At 35.8% G+C, this 24,021-nt stretch overlaps 1 protein-coding gene and 1 pseudogene across 2 annotated transcripts in view; one reads left to right on the top strand and one right to left on the bottom strand.

Moving 5' to 3' along the window:
* The window catches only part of CTNNA3 (catenin alpha 3), a 1,483,556-nt gene that overhangs the window by 1,174,365 nt on the left and 285,170 nt on the right, over positions 1-24,021 (bottom strand). The window lies entirely within an intron of this gene.
* On the top strand, positions 1,743-2,368 carry LOC129069953 (NADH dehydrogenase [ubiquinone] iron-sulfur protein 8, mitochondrial-like; annotated as a pseudogene).

The following is a 24,021-nucleotide window of genomic DNA, read 5'->3' as shown; positions in this document are numbered from 1 at the left end:
GATATACTTTCTTGGTCCAATATAATCTTGAATAGTATTGAACACTAGTATTTGATTTTGTGTTTCAAGGACTGTAGAGAAACATATGGTTATGTCTCTAGTATTCTCCATGATTATATAGTTAGAACATAGTTTTATTATTAAAGGAGTATCAATAGGCTTTGAATTACTAAAAATAACAGCTTTTATTGAGAGTGGTAAAGCATCTTGATCATCATAGTAATACGAGTCTTTGTAGTCAAAGTAAGTTTAGCCCATTCTGTAATTGGCACTTTTCACAAAAACTATTTCATGTTTTGTTACTATGCATAAATTTAACACTATTAAGTAAAGCATCAATGGCAAGAGCACTGTTTTATGATCACTGAAATGGATTAGTCCAACTCTCAAAATAACTAACTTACTCTTCTATAAAACTGTTTGGTTCCAGTGGAAGCAGTATTGTGAAATGGCTTTGAAATCCAACTGACTACAGATTTCTCAAGTCAAGTACAGTTCAGCAAAAGCGGTCTTAGTCCTAAATGAAGTTAGTAGGATCAATGGAAAATCGTTCTATTATATGTGTTTGAGCCCCAATGACAGGAGTACAAACTACATCTTTGCATGAGCTTCTATTTATTTGCTTCAACATGAAATAAAATTTTCTCAGTATATGAATCCCACCAAATAGCCTTATGTCATTCTTGAAATACCGAAGCAACCAATTTAAATAGTATTCACTTTATAAGGCACAGGTCTTGTTGCTTACTTAATAAGAGTATTTACAATAGATTTATACTACACATCTGTGCATTTTTTCTTTTTTCCCTTACAAATAAAATTGCAATCTTATTAATAGTAGATGTGGAACAAACCACACTTCAATGAGGTGATTCTTCCTGTAACAATGACAACAAAACTACCCTAAAACTATAAAGAAGCTGAAGATCCACTCTAGAAAACTACAAAAATTCAAAAGATCCAAGCCCTAACACTGACCCACATTGCCCTCTAACATTCATACCTAAATAGGTTACCTCCTTGTGACCCACTTCAATTCTGGACCTAAGAATGTTTTCAGAAGAAGCTTTTTCAAATTCCCCTTTCTATCACCCATAAAGCTTTTATTCAGGTACTAAATGACAGGTCAATAACTTTCAAACCTTTTTGATAAAGCACTCCTGTCATTAAAAAAAAAATAGCATTCACACTCAATGTATTTATTTATACATTATGTAAAAACACTATTCTTAGCCTTTATATTAAATATTACTAAACTTAAAATGTTTGTTTTCTTAAATAAAAATTAAATAGCAGTAGTAGTTCTAACATTTTTCAGGTCCACCGCTAGATCATCACTGTGCATGCCTCCTGGATCCTCCTGTTTGGAGAACACCATACTATAAAATAAATCAGGATCATTACCTATGAAAGAGGCAAAAGATAACTTCAGTTAAAAGCCTTAAATGTAAAAACGGAAGGACGAGAGGAGACAGAACAAACACCAGGTCACAAATAGCATACATTTTAAAGTGCACTGAACATCATTACATGTCAGCCACTTCACATAAAATAAATTATCTCGTTTAACCTTCAAAAGAACCCCAAATGAAATAGCATTGTTTGCTCTCGTACAGATGAGGAAATTAGGATCAGGTTATTACACCTAAGGTTTAGATCTCAAAAACTAGGAACAAAGTAAAGAGAAAGCAGACTCCCGGGGCAGCCTGCTTGGCCCCAGGAAGGAGCCGCGGCACTTGGAGATGAGCTGCGTGACTATACCCGCGCTGCTTCGGATCCTAGCTGAGGCCGCACACGCCGCGTGTCCCAGTGGCTAGTACCTCCACAGCAGCGCAGTGGCAGCCATCTCCAAGTACGTGAACTTGGGAGAGCTCTGATGGACATGAAATCAGTGACTGACTGGGCAGCTCAGACCCTGCTGTGGTCTGAGCTCATCTAAGGCCTGGCATGATGACCCTGAGCTACCTGCTCCAGGAACCAGCCACCATCAACTACCCGTTTGACAAGGACTCCCTGAGCCCACACCTCCACGGGTGCACCATTAGTAGCTGCACCGAGGAGGAGAGCTGCATTGCCCGCCAGCATTGTGAGGCCCTCTGCGCTGCCCAGGCTTCACCACCCAGGCCGACCACGGGCCGGGCCTAGGGAAGCCGCCGGACCACCCACAACGACACCGAGGTGACCCAGTGCAGCTACTGTGGTTCTGCCAGGAAACCTGCCTTGCGGATGCCATCATCAAGGGCCCCAACTTGGAGTTCTCCACGGAGACACATGAGGAGCTGCTATACCAGGAAAATCTGGTCAACAATGGGACGAGTGGGAAACCGAGATCTCCGCCGACATCCAAGTTGATGGCCTCTACCGGTGATGCCTCGCCCCACTCTTCCCCGCTGGCCCACAGCCACTGCCGCCCAATAAAGAAGCTCTGGCCTCCTCTCACGATCTCCCTCCCCACGATGACTATCAAACATACGGCCCTCCTTAGATATCTCACCACAGGAAGTCACGTCGAAAGGCCCATATAGTATCTGATTCTTCTATATTTGCTCTAATCATCCAAAGGATAAAACATACTCAATAAGTATCAGTGAGAAAATCGTCAATTATTTTTGATTGCTATTATTTCTTAAGAGGATAACTTGGATCCAACAAAGTCTTTAGAATCTCCATAGGCAGTTTTTTAGAACTGTGGTGCCCTTCATTTAATATGCAAATACCAGTAGCTCCATTAAGTCCCTGCCCTGTGTGTTATGAAATATAGTGATATCTACCTTTTTAATTTAATTTGGTTAATTACAGATTTATACAACTTGTGAGGCATGTAGCCCCACAGATCCCAATCCATTATGTAAAATTATACATAAATATACACACATATATACACATATACACACCACACACACACATATATAAAAATAACCTACATACATTAATGGCCAGATGCTTATTTGCATGGGTTTCTTACATTACAAGCCCAAAATAGTAGTGGCTTAAAGGTGTGCTAATAACATGACTTCAAACAACATATATAACAAAAAGATCTAACTCTAATGTTAGAAGTAGTGATATACTCTTAACTTGTTTTGGAGAAATAGCAACTAAGATAATAGCATTTCAGTTTAATATAACAGAATCTTAGAATATAAGGATATATAACATTTTCCAAAAACTGATTCATCAAAGGAAAATCATTCCCCCAAATCTATACCATCTAGCTAAGATTAGAAGAAATTTGATTTTCTACAAATTTGTTTCCTTGTACTTTTAGTTCATTTTATAATTCACACAGAAAGCTTACAATTCCAGTACTCAGCATCCAAGCCAATGCAGTCTGGAACATAGAAAATTAATATATGACATATAACTAAACTCCTCATAAAAGTCAATATTCTTTCAGGAGAATTTAAAACAAATTCAAATATAACTCGTATAGGATTCAAAGATTATTTGATTCTAAAAAAAAGAAAGTTCTATTCTCTCATAAATAAAACTAATTACCAAATTACACTCCTTTTATAGGACTATAAAATACAAAGCCTAATAAAGTTGAGAATTTAATAAAATATGGAAAATAATAATAATGGCTAAAATTTATAAAATTCTTCTAAGTGTCAGGATCTGTGCTAAGCATTTTATGTGTCATCACTTTCAATAGTCACAAGCACCTTATAAAGTAGTTGCTCTTTGTGTCCCTTTTTCCAAGCAGAAAAAACAAAGTGGTTAAGAAATGTTACCAAAGTTGCATCACTAGTGGAAGAGCCAGCTTTTGACTCTAGGCTGTATTTTTCCAGACCTTCCTCTATGAACTACTACTCACACACAGTAACATAGTTCAAAATACTGTAAATTTTTAATGAATGTATAGAGTAAATAATGACAATACCCTGATCTAACTCCAACACTAGTTCTGCCATCTCTCCCAGGGGATATCCTAATAACTTCTTTAATCTACCTAATATATTCATCAAGAGATAAGATGATTCTGCTAATCCATTTTCAGTCTGTAACACACAAGTTGATGGGTGCAATATTTGATTTGCTTATTAGTCACCCTTCCTTACAAAGTAAAATATGTAATGTGACCAACTGCAGAAAAATGAAAGGTTTAAAAGGATTTGCTTTGCAGTGAATATGCACAAAGATATAGGTCACACCTCTGGCTCTTTCAGGCTGTGCAATAAATTAACCTTTCCAAGTCTCTTTCCCCTTCTGTAAGTGGAAATGTTGACACCTGCTTCATAAAATAGCTGTGAGGGTTAAATTAAATAATATACATAAAATGCTTAGTACAAAGCTTGGGATATGGTGTGCTTCCAAAATGTGATATGATAGTTATGATAATTTGTGGGGCACACTGAGTTAACAATGTGATTTTTAGTACAAGGCCAAATGAAAGGCAAAATACCTGTTCAGCAACTAAAATTGTGGTCTTGCCTGAAGAATGAATGAAATTATCTAACCTCGACTACTGATTTCTTCTCTCTCTATAGCACTTGCTTACCCAGCTGTTTACAAAGTGCTCCTCCTCTCTCAAGCTCATCTCATTGTTATCTGTAACAAGAGACTTTTAAAAATTTCTTTCTCATTTCTGTGACCTGTTTAGAAGCTCCTAAGATATTTACCCTTAGGAGCACCCAAATAATTTGTTATCTCCTAACTAATACTTAGTCTTAGTCTATGAACTTAGTGAGCCTAAGGGTTGTTTAAAAGACTACCGCCCCCCCCCAAAATTTGTCAGAATAAAATGTTAGAACCATAGTTGGATGTCTTCTAACTTAAATACATTTTATTCAACTCTTAATTTATTCCTGTTCGGGAACATTAAAACCTGCACTGAAACTTTTAAACATTGAGAAACAACCCTAGTCCTTGATCTGTGTGCTTTATTTTATTGATTTCATTTATTTGTAACTTCATCTGTGAGGGGCTCAGTACATTAGAGTTTGGCATGGAATCTGCCACTATAGGAATTAAAGACTTTTTTCACTCTTAATAGCTGTCTCAAGGCCTTTATGTGTATGCAGGTCTCAGCTATTATCCCTGAGAATCTCCTTGAGTAAAAATCATCTTTGACCTAACTTCCTATATGATTCAATTCAGATTCCCATGTGACTTAGAGGCTGCCAATTTAGAAAGTACTTCTATATCTTCCCATGCTAATGACTGTGTTTCCTTAGCCGCTATTGCTCCTCTCTTCTAGTTAAAAGAAAAAGAAAAAGAAAGAAAAAAAGACTTTATAATTTTGCAACTTCTGATCTCCTATTGTCTGTTAATTTTAAAAAGTCCACTTTCTCTCTGACCTCTGAGAAAGAATTTTTGTCTTTCTTCTTTTGAGGAGTATTTTACTTTTATTTTGCATTCAAGAAAACAATTTTAAGTATATGTTTTCTCACAGATAATAGGCATTTTGCAGTAGTATGAGCATGAAACACAACATTCTGCCCAAAATTACAATAAAGAAAAGGTAACTGATGATGGAGATCAATGCCAAACAAATATACAAATTCCATTCTAATCAAGTTTATTTCATTGTTGGTGTGTTTTTAGTGTTAGAATCTTTGTGGTGAATTATGGTATTGGTAAAGGCACTTAATTCAACTAGAACTCACTGCATCACTTTTTAGCAATAGTGCTGAAAGTAACAGAACATTCTGTTTCTCTGATTTGCCTGAACAATATATTGTAGTCATTAGCAAGCAAAATTAGAACTGCACCTACCAATTACTGAACAAAAATTAGAGCTGTAAATAATGCATAGTATCTCAATCTAGGCAGATGACCTTATCGGCTTATCTTCCTACCATGCGTAACAAAATAATGGTTGATAAGGGATATTAACATCTGTTCTAATTTGAAATTAAACTTTTATAAATCAAATTAGAACTTCCCTTCAATAAAAAAATCACTGGAATTGATTTAACTGGCAATGATCTAAGTCTTATTTTTAACTCCTATCTCAGTGATAGAATTAGGAGCTCCTTTCATAGGACTCCTTTTCTGGGTATAAATTTCAGGTGCCTAATAAATTTGTTCATTTTATTTGATATTATGCATAGATTTGTATCCATTCTTCTTCTTAAAAATCATATCAAAACATTGCATTTGTAAAAATATTTTGCTGATTGATAATGTAAGCAAAATATATTATACCATTAAGAGAAGAAAAATTTGGGAGCAGAAGAATACACATATAGAGAAATTTGGAGGCAGAGGGGAACATTAGTGAGAGAATTAACTTGGTGTAGTTGAATACATTTTTAGTTTAAAATTTGGGGGTGACTCTATGTATATTATTACCTTGAAATTATGTCAACATTGAGTCTTTTTCTCCATGTATATCTTGTCTCCATTGGTATATTTTCTCTGAGGATTAGATTTATTATGTATATTTGAATCCCTAAATACTTACTGATTTGTGCTTTTCAGCAAACATTAACTGCCCAGTGAATACCACACACTATGCTAACAGTGTGGGAGGGAGGTGAGTATAGGGATGACTAAGACCCCTTGTTGCATATCAGTAAAACCTTTCAAATAGAATAATAGAATCTATAACCTTGGCTGGTATTATATAAGCTTTCAGGGGATTCTTTAGTGACTGGAGTCCATTCACCCTTATCAGGGTCAATTGTACCTAATGCATTTAAGCTATGTAATTTAGAAGGAGAAGAAAACAATATATACTTTGAACTCTTAATTCTTAGAAATATGAGATAGTATCTTGTACAGGAACTACATTATATGAGAGTACTTATTAAATGAAAAAAATAATTAAATTCAGTCCAGTGATATAAATTGAATTTCACAGATAGAAACAATTTAAGCTGATTTTTATCTGTTAGCTTTATAGATTTTACCTTTGCTCGAGCTCCTTCCAACCACCTCTATGAGGACCTTTGAAGGAGTTTTCCTCAAAATGTTATACTGGACAAATCTAATCTCATTAAAAAAAGGTATCCTTGATTGAGCTTGTCAACATTATCTTAAAGAATAATAATTTTATATAATTTAAGACCATCTAGAAAATAGGAATCTAAAAATTTCCTTTGCTTTAAAGAAGTGCTGATGGTTCTATTCCCTATTCCTAATCTACTAAATCCCTGCATGTATTTATACAGTTTAGTATCCTAAACTGTAATCTTTGTATTATCTAATTTTGGACAAGAAAGAAAAAGTTTCAATATGTGCTAATAGTTACTAGAACTTCAAACCCGAATCAACCTATTAGAGTTAGTGGATAACATTATTTGTTATGAAACATGATAACTACACAGAAATTTTAGGTTCAACATAACTTGAACCACATGATCTGTTTCTATTTCATATTGCTAATCAGAAATGGCATTCTTTCAAAGCATTATTTTCTCTTGAATCTAAAATCCATTTAAAAAATTCATGGCTTTTTATTAATTGCTTACTCTTCTAAGTAAAACCAAAATTTTTTCAGTTTTTATTACAAATGTCGGTAAAACAGTTGTATCCTTTAAATTATGGTTTCATTATAATTCTTTGAAGAAAAGAGCCAATTAGAAGTAAAAATGGGAGGGAGACTGATTATGGACCCTGGAGAGGTAAGACGATGTGGTACCACTTCAGATTCATGTTGAAAAGTAAATGCAGTGTATTACATTGTGCTTTTTGTTTTATACTAGATTGTGGGAAGACACAATCCAGAGTAAAGTCTTACTTTTTATTTTTCATGGAAAGCTGTGTTAACAGTGGTAAATCTTGTGATGAGTCTGTGAGGTTGCTTCTCCTTTTCTAAAGGTTTCAATGTGGGTTTAATGATCCCAGGTGAGAATAAATTAAGAGTTAAACAAAATCAGTTAAGTTAGAAGACATGCACCTGTGACACTAATATTTTATTCTGTTAAATCTTGCTTATTATACTATTCACCTCAGATATTCATAAGCAATGTTATGTAACAGGGTTTTGAAAACTGGAATGTACTGTACACATGCAGGACGGCCACCCACGGCTGCTCAGTGTGTGCAGTTCATAGCAGTGCCACGTCTAAGGGCGGAGCCCTGGTAGGCACTGAAGATGTCCTGAGTTTTTCAGGGAGATAGAAGTTAAATTCCTTGTTCTAAGAAAAATTTTCTCACAAAAATAATATATGGGTAAGCAATGACCCCATAAGGAATCATTGCTGTTATAGAAATCACAGTATCTTCATGAGAAGGTTTCTAGGGGAAGAGAATATAGTCAAAAGTACCATGATATTTTTTCTTTTCTCTTTAAAACACTATATGGTATTATCTCCCTGTTAGCCCCCTCACTGAGCCTTTAGCAGACCATGCTACCATTCTAAAAAGCCAGTTGTTTCTCAGTGATGTGCACATGGTAAAACTAGTCAATTCTGTGATGCCATAAAAAGGCCTATTAATTGGAGATGATGTTATGAGGATACCTTGGAGATGGATATAACATTTTATGTCTTTAAAAATTGGAGAAGCCCTGTAAAGAATAGGAAGCAAATCAATATTTAGACTTCATGTCTTTTTTTTTAAGAATAAAGTACAGCCTCCTCCATCATGTGAATGGGTAGCTGGATGGTCCCATGAGGATGATGCCAATGTTGGTGCCTGATCTTGGCAAGCTGGATACTCAGCGACTGGTATAAACCATGTCAGCTTTGGGAAAGAAAAAACCATGTTACTGAACCTTTCATATGTCTATTCAGCCACCATATCCACCTTGTACATGGACACTTGGAGCAAGCTGCAGGGGTCATTTGTGCACCTAAAAATTGAGTGCCTCATCCACTAGGTATGCCTCTGGTAGGCACTAAGGTAGGACAAGAGTATCTTCACACTGAACGACAATTTTGAGTTTTCCTCCAGATCTTCTCATCACTGACTTCCCAATTTCTTTTTCTTTCCAAGTTCCTAACAAGTCAGTCAATGTGTTGGGCACTGCTCATGAATGAATATATATTAATATCTTAGGACATCTCCACCCTTACACAAAATTGACAACTGGATGCAAGATTTAGAATTGAATGTATTGGAAGAATTACCCTTCTCAGTGTTTTTCATGGCCATTCCTGCATGGGGTTGCAGGGCAGCTCCCATGCCCTACAGCTGATTTCAGTGTGCCATGCAAGTTCATCCATAAATCAGGACCGTGCTTTCTCTTTCTTTATTAACATATCATAGGAAACTCCCCATGAAGCTATAGGTTTGGGTTGAGGAAGAGGCAGAGAATAGTGGTACCGAGTACCATGGGTGTGTAAGTCACCTGCTTTTTCAGCTTGCTTATGCCTTCTGGACCTCCTCAAGCCTGCTCTTGATACATCACTTCTGATTTATAATGGAATGCTGCTGAGCACATCCAGTTTTTATTGTTCACTATATTAGGTAACATCTAGTTCACCCCTGTGGTCAGGTGGGTGTTCAGTCCATAAACAAGTGAGAAAAACTGCTTTTCAAATGGGAATAGTTGTTGACAAAAGAAGAGTCTATGCGACAATTCTCCTTTGGGGTTTGTCAGAGGCTCCAAATAGTATCTCTGTCACATACAGTTCCGATACATTGAGTCATCTGGGTCATAAAATTTATGAGGCAGGACTGTTTGCTCTGCAGATAGGACCCATTGTAGAGCACTTTCTTTCTCCTGGCTTCACTTAAACTGCTAGTCATAGAGTTTACCCAGTAAGTGGGCAGTAGAGCCTGCTTAAGGGTAATACATGCTGCATTCAAAATCCAAAGAGGCTCACCAAGAATTATGCCTAACTCTTGGTGATGAAGGGGGTTCAAGGTGCAGGTAGAATTTGTTTTTCACTTCAGGAGAAATAGCCTGCTTTAGACTCATGGTAATTTTAGAAACTTCACTGATATGGCAGTCCCTTGAATTTTACAGGGTTGATCTCCCACACTCTGACAAGCATGTATATTAAAAAGGTGACTAGGGAACTTGCTACTTTTGCCAATTAGGTTAAATTTCATAATATTATCAATGTAATAGACATATTTTGTGTTCTATTGGATATAAAGGAAACCAAAATGCCTCTGGATTATGTGTGACAGTGATCAGTTGAATATTACTCATGGTAAAAACAGTAAACATATATTGTTGTCCTTGACATATAAATGTAAATGACTTCTGGTTTTTCCTTATCAATGGAAATATAAAATAAAACATTTCCAGGAGCTATGCTAGTTCACTCCCATAAAAATACCACAGTTGGAATAATGTGCAATTAGTATCAGCACCTAAGTCTGCGAAACTACATTCTCTGTAACCCATATGACTTTTGAACTCACCAGTCAAGTTAAACAGACACAGGTGACTGCTACTGGAATCATAACATTACCATCTATCTCAAGACCAGCATAAATCTTTACTGACTGGTATATCATGATGGCATTTAGTTTAAGTATAAGTTTAGAGCCAGAATCTAATAACTTAGAGGGTATATTTCCCTTTCTCCATAATACCTGGTAGAAGGCTACAGATTCTGTGTGTTGTGAAGATTTGCTTTCCCCACTGTCTTTCAGGATTTTCTGTGCATGGGGCTAGGCAGCAACACCTCTCCATTTATAGGTAGTCTCAGTAAACCATAAAGATCGATCCATAAATCAAGACAATGCCTTTTCATCCTGTATTAATATGTCATAGAAATATGCTCAGAGATGGATTGGATAAAAATGTACAATATATGCCCAAAGCTACATTGCAATGGCCTTTTACAAAGGGACCTGGACTATCCTTCATTGGAGAGGCTCTCAAATGGGAATTGGCATATATCTGAAAACACTAAGGTGACTCATCTCTTCCCCTAAGACCTGACACAAGGTTTTAATACTTATCGTGGTAATTTGGAAGGCCGCACATGTATTTCAATCTTAGAATTGCATAATCATTTCACTATTGCTATAGAATAATGGTTCCCAGCATGTGGTCCTCAGCCCACCAGCATCACCTGATTAGAATTTCAATTAGGTCATCTTTTCATATGTCTATTAGCCATCTGTATGTCCTCTTTGGAAAAGTGTCTATTCAGGTCCTTTGCCCATTTTTAATTGGATTTTTTATTGTTGTTGAGTTTTATGAGTTCTTTATAAATTTTGGATATTAACCCCACATCAGATGAATTGGCAAATATGTTCTCCCATTCAGTGGGCTGTCTTTTCATTTTGTTCATGTTTTATTTCGCTGTGCAGAAACTCTTTAGTTTGATGTAGTCCCATTTGTTTATTTTTTTTATTTTGTTTCCCTTGCCTGAGGTGAACTATCAGAAAAAAAAATATTGCTATGAGCAAAGTCTGAGATTTTACTGCCTACATTTTCTTCTAGAAGTTGTATGGTTTCAAGTCTAAATCTTTAATCTATTTTGAATTTATTCCTATGTGTGACATAAGAAGGTGGTCTAGTTTCATTTTTCTGCACATATCTGTCCAATTTTCCCAACACCATTTATTGAATAAATTATCTTCAACCCATTGTATATTTTTGCCTCTTCTGTCATTTATTAATTGATTATAAAGGCACAATGGCACTTATCATCAGATAAAGGCAAATTAAAACCACAAGGAGATATCACCTCACATGGGTCAGAATGGCTATCATCCATAAATCAACACACATCGAGTGCTGGTGAGGATGTACAGAAAGGGAAATCCTTCTGCACTGTTGGTGGGAATGCAGACTGGTGCAGCCACTGTGGAAAGCAGTGTGGGGTTACTTCAAAAAATTAAAAATGGAACTACCTTATGACCCAGTGATTCCACTTATGATTCCATTTCTGGGAATTTATCAAAAGAATCTCAGAACACTAATTCAAGAGAATATATGCACCCTTACATTCATTGCAGCATTATTTATAAATACCCAAGATTTGGAAGAAACCCAAATGCCCACCAGTAGAGGAGTGTATAAAACAGTTATGGTACATTATGGTACATTTACAATGGACTACTACTCAGCCATAAAAGAGAAGAAAATTTTACTTTTTGCAACAGCATGGATGGACCTGGAGAACATTATGCTAAGTGAAAGAAGCCAGTCAGAGAAATGTAAATACTATATGATTTCACTCATATGAGGAATCTAATGAACAAACTGAACTAACAAACAAAATAGAAACAAACTAATAGAAAGCAGGCTGACAGCTCTGGGGAGGAAAGCAATTGGGAGATAGAATTGATGTGGGAACTCAAGAGTAAAAATTTTTTTAGCCTTAGTTATAGTTAATAGCCTTAGTGATTAATGCATGTATAAAGCTGTTGCTCCAGGAACTGGAATGAATAATCGGACCTACCCTCACTCCAGGAGGTCTGCAAGTCCAGGAGGACTGCCAGTGATCAAGATGATATCTGAGCCATTGTAGCCCAGGGAGAGAACATCTGCTCACCAGGATGCACAAAAAGAATCACTGGTCAGCAGACAGTGGGATGCTAGGAAAATTGCCAGACTGAAACTTTTATCTAATTAACCTTTCCTTCTGAATTCCCAACGCCTTACCTACTTTCTTCTGAATTCCAAATCTCTTGCCCACCCTTTTCTTCTCCTTATGAAAAAGGTCAGCTTGAGATGAGATGTTGAGATGATGTTTAGGGAACATAACCCTCCCTCTCCTCAAGTCACTGGCATTTGAACAAAGCACCCAAAAAGATTCAATCCTTGTGTCTAATTATTGGTTCTGGTGGTGACAGGAAGCACAAACCCCAACTTTTTTTTGTTCAAGGGGATTGAACAAAAAATAAAAAGAATTCATGGACAAGGACAACAGAGTGTTGATTGCAGGGGGCAGGATGGAAGTAGAAGATAGTGTGTGGGGATAAATCATAATGGGAAAAATACAATAAAAATGAACTATTAGAAAAGAATTTCAGTTAGAACTGACAGTTTTCAGATCCCACTTTGGACCAACTGATTTAGAAATTCTGGAGATGGGGCCTAGAAACGCGGGTTTCAATAAGCTTCTCAAGTGAGTCTGATACACAGTAATGTCTGAGAACCACTCCCATAGATCCTTATAAGTCAAACTCACCTCTGTGGCTTGTTGGCATAGTTCCAGACACCTTGTTCATAATGAATAACGGGCACTATCTGGCCTTTATCATCCTGAGACAGACACCCCCATTAATTCTATTAAGATCAGGGAACTCAATTTTATTATAGCATACCCCACTATCATCATCCTACAGAGAAAAGCAACCAACAAGCTATTAAAAAACATGGCATCTCCCCATGCCAATGCTTTTCTTAGTGTTCTGACTAAAAGAACATCCTATGGTCTTCCTGAGGAGTATGGTTAAGAATTGGCTGATCTATTCCAGCATTTGATTTCCCTAAACCTTTAAATTCCTCCTTCTACAGTACGTCAGATAAACTCAAAACACTTCTGCCTCATTAACTATAGGTCATCATTGAGTTCAGGCTTCAATTAATAAACTTCATAGACTATTAATGCTTCTCCCAAGTGCCTGAGAAAATATATTAAATCTGAAATCTCAGGTGAGTACACCAATGCAAATGAATTTAGTCTGATAGACCTTAGCATCCACTCTCCATGTGTGCTAATATAGATTAGCAACGTCTTGAACTCTTTCAGTGTATGAACTATTCCTGTTAAGGTAGGCTGTGTACCTTCTCATCTAGGTCATTATGAGTCAATAAGAGATGGTAAAGGTGGATCCTGAGGTTATTCAGCATCAGTTTGTTAGGCAAGTAAGAGGCTTTTATGCACGGAAGCGCTCTATCTCTTAGTGGGACAGAGTATTAGATTTAGGACTAAGAGATTCCTCACCATATTTGCCTTAAAATTACAGATGATGAGAAGCTTCTCCATTGCAAGCCTGTAACAGATGGCTTCTTACTTGTCCACAATGTTCTTTATTGTGCGTTAACAGTTTTTAACTACTCCTTTTCCCTGTTTATCCTCATTAGCATCATAAAAAGAAGCCAGAAGTCTCCACAATCTTTAAATATGTTATCATTGCCATGCAGCTAAGTATCACTTGTCTCCCAAAAGTCTATCTTCTGTCTATACTTCGTCCAATATAATCACCAGTGATAATTTAAGAAACTATAGTGTCACCACAGGCCATGAATTACCTGTATCTCATTTTCCTTTTCTGCGCCCCTTGACTATATTACAAAACTAATTCCAGAATTCCAAGTTTAGTTGTGTCTCCTCAGGACCATTTTTTGGTATACTAGAAAGTAAACAGTAAACTGATGCCATGCCTAAATTAAAATAAAAAGGGGCTTTAATAAAGGGACAATTTAATAATGCTTTGGGCACGGTACAAGGAAACTATAAAGCAATGGTTCTTGGAGTGTGATTGGTGTCTGGACCAGCAGCATCAACATTACCTAGGAACTTTAAAAGATGCAAATTTGGAGCATCACCTCAGACCTACTAAACAAGAAATTCTGGGGGTGGGGCTCAGCAATTTGTTTTATCAACTTTTTCAGGTGATCCTAATACACACCAAATATTGAGAACCCCTGACATAGACATAGTACAATAACCACATGCCAATAGCAATGGAGTATATCACCCTTAGGACCAAAGAGCAAGAAAATAAGTAGAAACTGGGACCCAGAGAAAGTCCTATAGAGAGAGCCACTTTGTGAGGATAAATGACCCTTGGTCAAGAGAACCAGCCTAACCTAGAAAACCCAGTAACAAGGGGATGAGACAGTTATAATCCAATCTCATTTACTCACTTCATCCAGTTTTCAACATGGGCTCCCACATGGCTGAATTCAACCAAAAGCAAGGATATAGGAAACCTCGTGTTTCTACCCAGTTTGACTAAGACTACATCAAAATAATAAGCTTCTGCACAGCAAAAGAAACCATCAACAAAACAAAAAGGCAACAAAACAAGTGGGAGAAGATATTTGCAAATAATACCTCAAATAGGGGTTAATACCTAATATACATAAAGAACTCATAAAACTCAACAACAAAAAAACAATTTGATTAAAAAAAATGGGCAGAGGACCTGAACTGACAGTTTTCCAAGGAGGACATACAGATGGCCAACAGATATATGAAAGGGTGCTCAACATTACTAGTTACAAGAAAAATACAAAACAAAACCACAGTGAGATACCACCTCACAACTCTTAGAATAGCAATTATCAAAAGGACAAGAAATAATTGTTGGAGATGACGCAGGGAAAAAGGAACCTTCATACACTGCTGGTGGGAATATAAACTGATATAGCCACTGTGGAAAACAGTGTGGCGGTTTCTCAAAAAATTAAGAATAGAGCAACCATATGACACAGGAAACCCTCTTCTCTGTACTCAAAAAATTTGAAAACACCTATTTGTACAGATGGACCCCTATGTTCATTGCAACATCATCATTCACAATAGTTAAGACATGGAAACAATCTACATGTCCTCTGACAATTGGATAAAGAAGATGTGCTACATATGTACAGTGGAATACTACTCATTCATAAAAAGATGAAATATTGCCATTTGCAACAACATGTCTGGATCTTGAGAGTATTATGCTAAGTGAAGAAGTCAGATGGAAAAAGGACAAGAACTATATTATTTCACTCATATGTGGGATATAAAACAGAAAGCAACAAAGGAACAAACAAAACAAACAAGACTCATAGATACAGATAATACCAGAGGAGAAGGAGGTTGAGGGGAGACAAAGTGGGTAAAGGTGGTCAAATACATGGTGAAGGAGGGATTGGACTTCAGGTGGTGAACACAAAATAGAGTATACAGATGTTGCATTATGAACTTGTACACCTGAAATTTATATAATGTTATTAACTAATGTTATCCCAATAAATTTAATTTAAAAATAAATTAAACAAATGACCTGAAAAGATTTCCAAGCCCTGAATCTCTGCCTTGCACATTATATACTACTGTTTTTACATCAACAACTGAGTGTAATATCCTATTAATATAAACCACAACACTAGTAACAGAAACCTACTGTCACAGTCTAGTCATTTCATGAAGAAAAACATTGTGCTTATTTTGAATAATATCTTGAAAATGTACACTAGTCAAAACTCAGTATTCTAGCTATGTCTGAATTGGATATTGGGTCCTGCTCTGCCTAGTATCTCTTTCTAAGAGAGAGTACACAACCTATAGTCCCAACTTCCAGACTATGTCCTAAGCATCTCAAAATTGTCATAAGGTGACCTGGCACATAAAGCTCCATCCAATGAGTAGAAATAATAATTGGTTAGATGAGTCAAATTTCATTACTCTGGAACTAAAAGGGAAAAATATAGACAAAAGTTAACTATCAGAAGTAGGAATTAACACACAAAAAGAAACAGAGACCATGATAATGGTGGGATACTAAAGATCCCTGAAACTTGTGTCACTAAGAGGGCAATAACATTATTTGGTCCATATTCTTAAGATCTTTTGAGAGTCTGCTACCTGTCACATGTATTCTCACAAGACTCCCATTATTCATGTTTTACATAATCATAAATTGCTGAAGCAACACACACTGGCATTTAATTGTTATTCCCTCCTCCTGCATACTTGCTGGATCACTTTTTCAACACTCAAGAAGAAACTAAATTATAGAATCACATCTTTGAGACATTTTTTTCCTATCTTAAAAGTTAAATGACAAGAACAACGAGTACTGAAAGACTTCACTAATTAAATGTGCCAGTTAATAGGTCTAAGCACAACGTTTAGATGAAAGAAAGAATTCTAGAATTGTATCAAACTACTTAAATACTGAAAGTTAACTTAGAGACCAATTAGTTTAACCTCTCATTTAAGAGTAAGGAAATTGGGAGCTAGAAAGTAAGTCAGGAGGAGCTAAGAGACTTGCCAAAGTGGACACAGAGGCAAAAGCAGAACCAGAGTTACAAATTTCTACTTCAAAACTTTTTTTTCTATTATCATAAGGAAATTTTGATTCTCAAAAGTTGGCTTCCATTCTTGGTCTGATGACTCCTTTTAACCTCTTTAGCTTAATTCCAACATCTTTGAAAGGTGCTAATATAATTGTGACTAAGGGAAAAATGTTATTTCATTTTGTAAAGATGTTTGAAGACAGCACCATTACAATTATGACTCATCTCTAAAATTTTAACAGTCTTTCAACCTTTGCTTCTGTCTTTTCATGCAGCATTATTAATGCAGTCTATTTCTTGTGACTGTCACAAGGACCACGAAATCTCTCACTTCTTTTATAGTGATTTAGTTTGACAAAAGTTTGCACAATAACAACTTTTCTGACAACTGAATGTTTGTGTACATAAATTTACCAAATAAAAAGATTACACCATTCACTCACCTTCATCAAGTGAATTACTATTTCATCTCACAGCATCGCCTAGCTAAACATTTGTGGCAAGTCTAAAATGCTTCATAAACCTCTCTTGCATTGCCACTTTGCCGGAAAATGTATATGAGGTGGCAGTATGAGTGTAAGGAAAAAAGGAATAAAAGAGGGGATAAAAAGGAAACGAATGAGGGTAATAAGACTGGGATACAAGGGATGCAGCGCAAAGAAAGAAACAAAGAGAAATAATAAGAATAGGTATGTGTATGTCAGGACGTGTAGAGACGGGTATGTATGTATGTATGTGTGAATGTGCACTGGTGTATGTGTGTGTTTGTGTGCAGCTGGTCTCAAAGATATGGTCAAAAAGAAGTCATTATTACCTTGTTTTGACTAATCTGTTGTAGAACAGAAACTGTGGTGAAAACAGCATCAAAAATGGTCAACTTAATTCTGGTCAATATACAGTGGATATAAGTAATATATCAAACTATTATTTCTTCAGAGAGCTCAAATAGGATGATAACAAACAAAAAATGCTAACCTAATTAATCACCCTATTGCTTGCCAAAGATAGAACATTACATGCCTGAGAATATACTGAAAATGTCAGTGTGGCATTGTTCTATACGAAGAAGTGTTTGCAGCCTGCAAATGTATCTTTTCTTTAAAAAATTGCCACCAACACATTCAAATTAGAAAGAAGTAAAATTATCTCTGTTGTCAGATGACATGATCTTATATAGAAAACCCTAAAAAATTCCAGAAGAAAAATACTACTCGAATAAACAAATCCACCAAAGTTACAAAATACCAAATCAACATACAAAAATTCAGTTGCATATCTACATGCATGATCCAAACAATGTATGATCCAGAAAGAAAATTAAGAAAACAATTCCATTTACAATAGCATAAAAATACTTAGGAATAAATCTAATCAAAGAGGTAAATACTTTTACACTGAAAACTACAAAACATTGATGAAAGAAGTTAAAGAAGATGTAAATGAATAGAAAGACATCCTGGGTGCATAGGGTAGAAGACTTAATATTGTTAAGATGTCCATACCATCCAAAGTGATCTACAAACCAATGCAATCCCTATCAAAATCCCAATGCCAATTTTTTGCTGAAATATAAGAATTCATCCTAAAATTCATTTAAAATCTCTAGAGATCCCAAGTAGCCAAAATAGTTTTTAAAAAGGAACAAAGTTGGAGGATTTTATTTCAAAACACATTATAAAGCCACAGGAATCAAAACAGTGTGATAGCTGCAAAAAGACAATAGACCAATGGAATAGAATAGAGAGCCCAGAAATAAACCCTCATGTCTTTGGCAAATGATCTTCAACAAGGGTGCCAAGGGAGGCTACTCTATGGGCAAAGGATAGTCTCTTCAACAAATGGTACTGGGAAAACTAGACGGCCACATGTAAAGGAATAAAGTTAAACCCTTATTTTACATCACATACAAAAACTAGCTGAAAATAAATTAAAAATCACATCATAAGACACAGACTATATAATTCTGAGAAGAAAACATAAGGGAAATGCTTCATGACAGAAAGTAATGCCAGCAAAATGGCAACACAGGAATTTTTAATACTCATCCCCTTTGACCAGTTCTCCCAAGAAACATCAACTTGCGAACTAGCTGCAAATGAAGATACCTCCACAAGAACCAAGCATCCCAGGTAAGGGATTATAGCACCTGAGTGAAGTACATAAATAAGAAAAGATGTGTTGAAGAGGGTAGGAAAGGTAGATTCGCATTTTACACAGCACCCCTTCCCTTAAAACCTGGCAACTCAGCATGTAGACACTCTCCTAGTGAGAAAAGAAACACGAAATTGTATGAAACTACAAAAGACCCCAGATTGCTAAAGCAATCTTAAGTAAAAAGAACAAAGCTGGAGGCATATATGTTCCCTGATTTCAAACTATATTACAAAGCTATAGTAATCAATACACTAAAGTACGGACATAAAAACAGACACATAGACCAATACAGCAGGACTGAAAGCCCAGAAATAAACCCACACATGTAAAGCCAACTAATATTTGACAAAGATGCCAAGAATATTCAATGGGAAAACAATATACTCTTCAATAGGTGGTGCTGGAATAGGCATAGGCGAAATAATGAATTAGACATCAGTTAACTCAAAATGGATTAAAGACTTAAATGTAAGGTCTGAAACCATAAAACTTCTAGGAGAAAAAGTAGGAAAAATGCTCCCTGACCTTGGTCTTTGCAATAATTTTTTGGGTATGACACCAAAACACAAGCATCAAAAGCAAATATAAGCAGGTGGGACTATATTAAACTGAAAATCTTCAGCAGAGAAAAATAAACAATCAGCAATATGAAAAGTTAACTTACGAATGACACAAAAGTTTGCAAACCACGCGTCTGATAGGGGGTTAATAGCCAAGGTGCATAAGAAACTCAGACAACTCAATAGAAAAAAAAAACCCTGATTTTAAATGGGCTGAGAGTTTGAATGGACATTTTCCAAAAAGACATACAAATGAACAATAGATACATGAAAAGATGCTCAACATCATTGACCATCAGGGAAATGCAAATCAAAACCACAGTGAGGTATCACCTTATACCTGTTAGAATGGCTATCATTGAAATGTGATATCAAGTGTCGGGCAAGGATGTGGAGAAAGGGAAAACATGTGCACTTGTGGTGGGAATGTAAATCACTACAGCCACTATGGAAAACAGTATGGAGGTTCCTCAAAAAATTGAGAACAGAACTACCATATGTTTCAGAAATCCCAATTCTGGGTATATAACCAAACAACTTGAAAGCAGCATCTCAAAAATGTATTTACATATCCATGTTTATAACAGCACTATTCACAATAGCCTAGACATAGAAGCAATCCAAATGTCTCTTGACAAATGACTGGGTCAACAAAGTGCTCTATTATACATACAGTGGAATATGATTCAGCCTTTAAAATATAAAATCCTGCCATATGCTATAACATGAATAAAACTTGAGGTCATTATGCTAAATAATTCCACTATGATCAAAATTGTATGGTTCCACTTACATAAGGTATATAAAATAGTCATATTCATTGAAACAGAAAGTCGAATTGTGGTTACCAGGGTGAAGGGTGAAGCTGTTTAATGTATACAGGGTTTCAGATTTGCAACGTGAGAAAGGTCTGAGATTTGTTTCACAACGATGTGAAAATACTTAACACTATTGAAAAAAATATTGCCATCAAAAGTCGTTATTACTATTTACCTAAACAAGTTCCAGAGGAACTTACATGGCATGTCTCAGGCAGGATGAAGTTATATTTTACTCAGAATGAATAAATATCCAACGGTGCAAATACCTGTGCTGTTCAGAGAGTGATGGAAGGGTTAAATAAATAGTTGGATATAAGGGAAGGAAAATTTTAGAGGTTCACACCTTGGAAGATATTCACATAGGAAAGCACATTGCAAAGTTCCCAAGATTGTTCACATAGTATATTTTACCATTATAAAAGCTATAATTAAATATCTAGTTCTGTGTATCTTTCGACATATAAACCCAATTAAATGCCAACTGAAATAGCATTAAATTGCTACTTTCTAAATAATTCCCTCCTACATCCAAATAAAGCAAGAAAAGTAAATGGCATTAAAAACAGCTGTGATGTCCATCACAAAAAAATTCTTTAAAACCAATTTTCTGAGATATCAAATTTTTAAGAGTAAAGAACCAACATACTCATTCTGATGATATCCCAAATGAGCTCACAAACATTTTTTTAAATTACTTATTTCATTCCTACTCCTAGTTACTACAAATTAGAGTGGTTTTGTAATACAGATACTTTCTCAGAGTAAGCTTAACTGCCATCTTTTATTTTACTTTTCTTCAATTTGATACATATTATATGGGTGCCATGAACAATGTGACTAATAAATACAAAGGCGTTTACAAAAGTGTAATTTGAAAGCTTCTTCTGTTCCTTGAAATCAGCCTTAAATGAAGTAATATAATTGAAATTTGAGTGTGAAAAGATTTTGACATTGAAGCCTTTTGGGTAATAACTTATGGCCAGAGTCTATAGTGGACTCATATAAAAGAAAATGAATTACCAGTGGTACCTGAAGAGGAAGAAAGAGACATGCAAAGTGAGTTTTGGAAAAATAGAAAGAAAATGCAACAGGCAAAGGACAATGAGATCAGCTCCCAAGCTCTGTGTACAGAGGACTATGGAGGGAAGAAAACAGACAAGAGATGACTTTGAATAAGAAAGACAGTATTTAAATCAAATACCTGACAAAACTAATTGATAGTGACCAAAAACATATCTGTGATTTCCTGTGTCAAGGGATGGGGAAGGAACTTGACTACAAAGAGGCACAATGAAACTTTCTGGAGTCAGGGAAATATTTTTTTATTGTACTTATAGTTATATGGGTGGTTACCTTTCTCAAAATTCAGTCAACCATTAATTAAGTACATTTTATTACATTCAAATTATACCTCAATAAAGCTCATTTTAGAAAAATCAAGTGCCTGAAAAAGTACATTTTCAATCATATATCTGAACAAGTATATAAGAGAAAAAGACCAAAAGGCTGCTAAAAAGAAATTTGCATGAATAAATAAAGGAAGAAGAACATAAAACAATCCCATAATCTTAAGGAACAAAGTGTTCTGGGAGAGTAAATTTTATTGAAGATTCAAGGTTATTTTTTAAAATTCACCTCTCCTAGTACCCCAACCCCAATATTTTGTCTTCCCTACTGGGACCAAATTCATCAGTTACTGCACACATACACCACTGACCCCCATAACCACATTATCCTACCTGCCATGTCCTCTTTTAACTTGGATTTTAAGAGCTGATTTTTTAAAGAATTATGTGTGAAAGTCTTACAAACAAAACATTTCAATTATAATTGAGGTAAATTATTAAAGGTTTCTCAGTTTTTACTGGAGCCACTGTTCAGAAACAGGGAATAGAGAAGTAGTAACTAAGGTGAGCATTCACCACGTTGACAAAGTAAGGAAGAGCACTGGGAGGAGAAATCAGCAACAGAAGAACTAGTTCAACGCATCAGGGAACCAGAAATAGTCTATTTGGTGGAAAGTTGTGAGGGGAGGAGAAGTTGGACAAGCACAGATCAAAGAAGGAGCTTAGAAGTCTGAAGTGATATAGTCATTGACTCAGTGACTGCAAAATCTGCGTTTGTCCACTAGTCTATCCCGAGGCCTTATGAAACAATTCCCTATAAAATAATGGATGCTCAATAAATATTTGACAAATGGATGGGCAAATGGATACATGGATAGAAAAATAAATGACTGGCTTGATCCATGAGGGGCCTATGTTATGGTAAAAATTCTGGACTTTGGTCTGAAATCTAGGTTTTACCAATCATGGTACTAGATGGCCATTTATGAAGTAGGTCACAATAATTTGTTAGTAATTAAAGCCAAAGTACTGCAACTTGAAAAAAATTACTTTTCAAATATAATTAAGAGCCTGTTCAAGATTGCCCCTATATTATTCTGTTTATTCTAGTATAGTTTACTGCGTGAAATAGTAAAGGATGGAGTTATATAGCTAGTTCACCAAAAAATGCGCATACAGTAACCTACAACTTATTTGTTCTAAGCCAATTGTCACTACCTAACTATCAATAACCATGGCAATTATTAATTATTGAAGCCTGTACTGGCACTTTGGAGTTTTGTCAAAATTGGGATACATTCAAGGAAGACTATTAGGCCTGTGAGTGTCTTGGTTATGCAACATCACAGAAGGCAAGAGAGTCACTGAATAATTTAAGAAAAAGAATGATATTATATAATTTGTGTTCAAGAAAAAAATCATTTTTGTGAAAGTAAATTAGTGGACTGTATGAGATTTAAAACAAGAGAGTTGACAAAACTGTAGATGAGAGATGAAGAAAATCTGAACTAACGTAATAGCAGCAATGGATATGCAGAAAAGAGAAGGATAAAGGTAAACAGGCAGTAAAATCAACAGATTCATGTTATCACTCAGACATCCTAGCTTAGGCAAAGTGATTTGGCTTAAATGACAGGGTCAAATACAGAAGCTGAGTAGATGGAAAAGAGAAAGGACACAATAGGCAGTGTGTCCATATTAGACACACTGGGTTGGATACAAGGATGCCAAACAGAGAGGTCTGAAACAGGGACTCCAATTAAGAATCCCTGGCACAGAGATGGTAGATGAAATAGCCTGGGGAGAGTGTGCATATTGAGTTCAAAAAGAGAAAGTCATCCAAAACTTGATGGAAAACGCAGTTTTAAGGAGTAGGCAAATAAAAGAAGCCCAGAAAGAAGTTACACATAATTAGACTCATAGACCAATCAGTTCCTCCAAATATAGTTCCCATTAGTGCAATTTCTCTCATAGTGTAGGCACTTGTAATTATGGTGAATAATTAGAAAGCAAAAACTAGGAAGGAAATACAGCAATCATCTATACCAGGGCTGGGAAGCAAGTTTCAATTCAAAAATAACTGCAGTCAATTGGGTATGACGATCTAGAAAACTGTGTCATAGAGATTTTGAGGTCAAGACTGGCTCCAAAGGAAGACTCACAAAACTGTTATACAACATCGACGCCATGAGTTCAGGAGGGGAGAAGGAATCACTCACAGGTCACATGTTGCCACCATTGATACTTTGTTTTTATTACATAAATTTAGTACATATTTTATTTTTATTTTATTATATAATTCTCACTTTGAATAC

Source organism: Pteronotus mesoamericanus, unplaced genomic scaffold (genome assembly GCF_021234165.1).
Source record: "Pteronotus mesoamericanus isolate MK-2021 breed Mesoamerican mustached bat unplaced genomic scaffold, CSHL_Meso_final contig_24, whole genome shotgun sequence".
NCBI classification, from domain to species: Eukaryota; Metazoa; Chordata; class Mammalia; order Chiroptera; family Mormoopidae; genus Pteronotus; species Pteronotus mesoamericanus.
The sequence above is the reverse complement of the archived record's forward strand: the minus strand, read 5'-3'. Positions and strand labels throughout refer to the sequence as shown.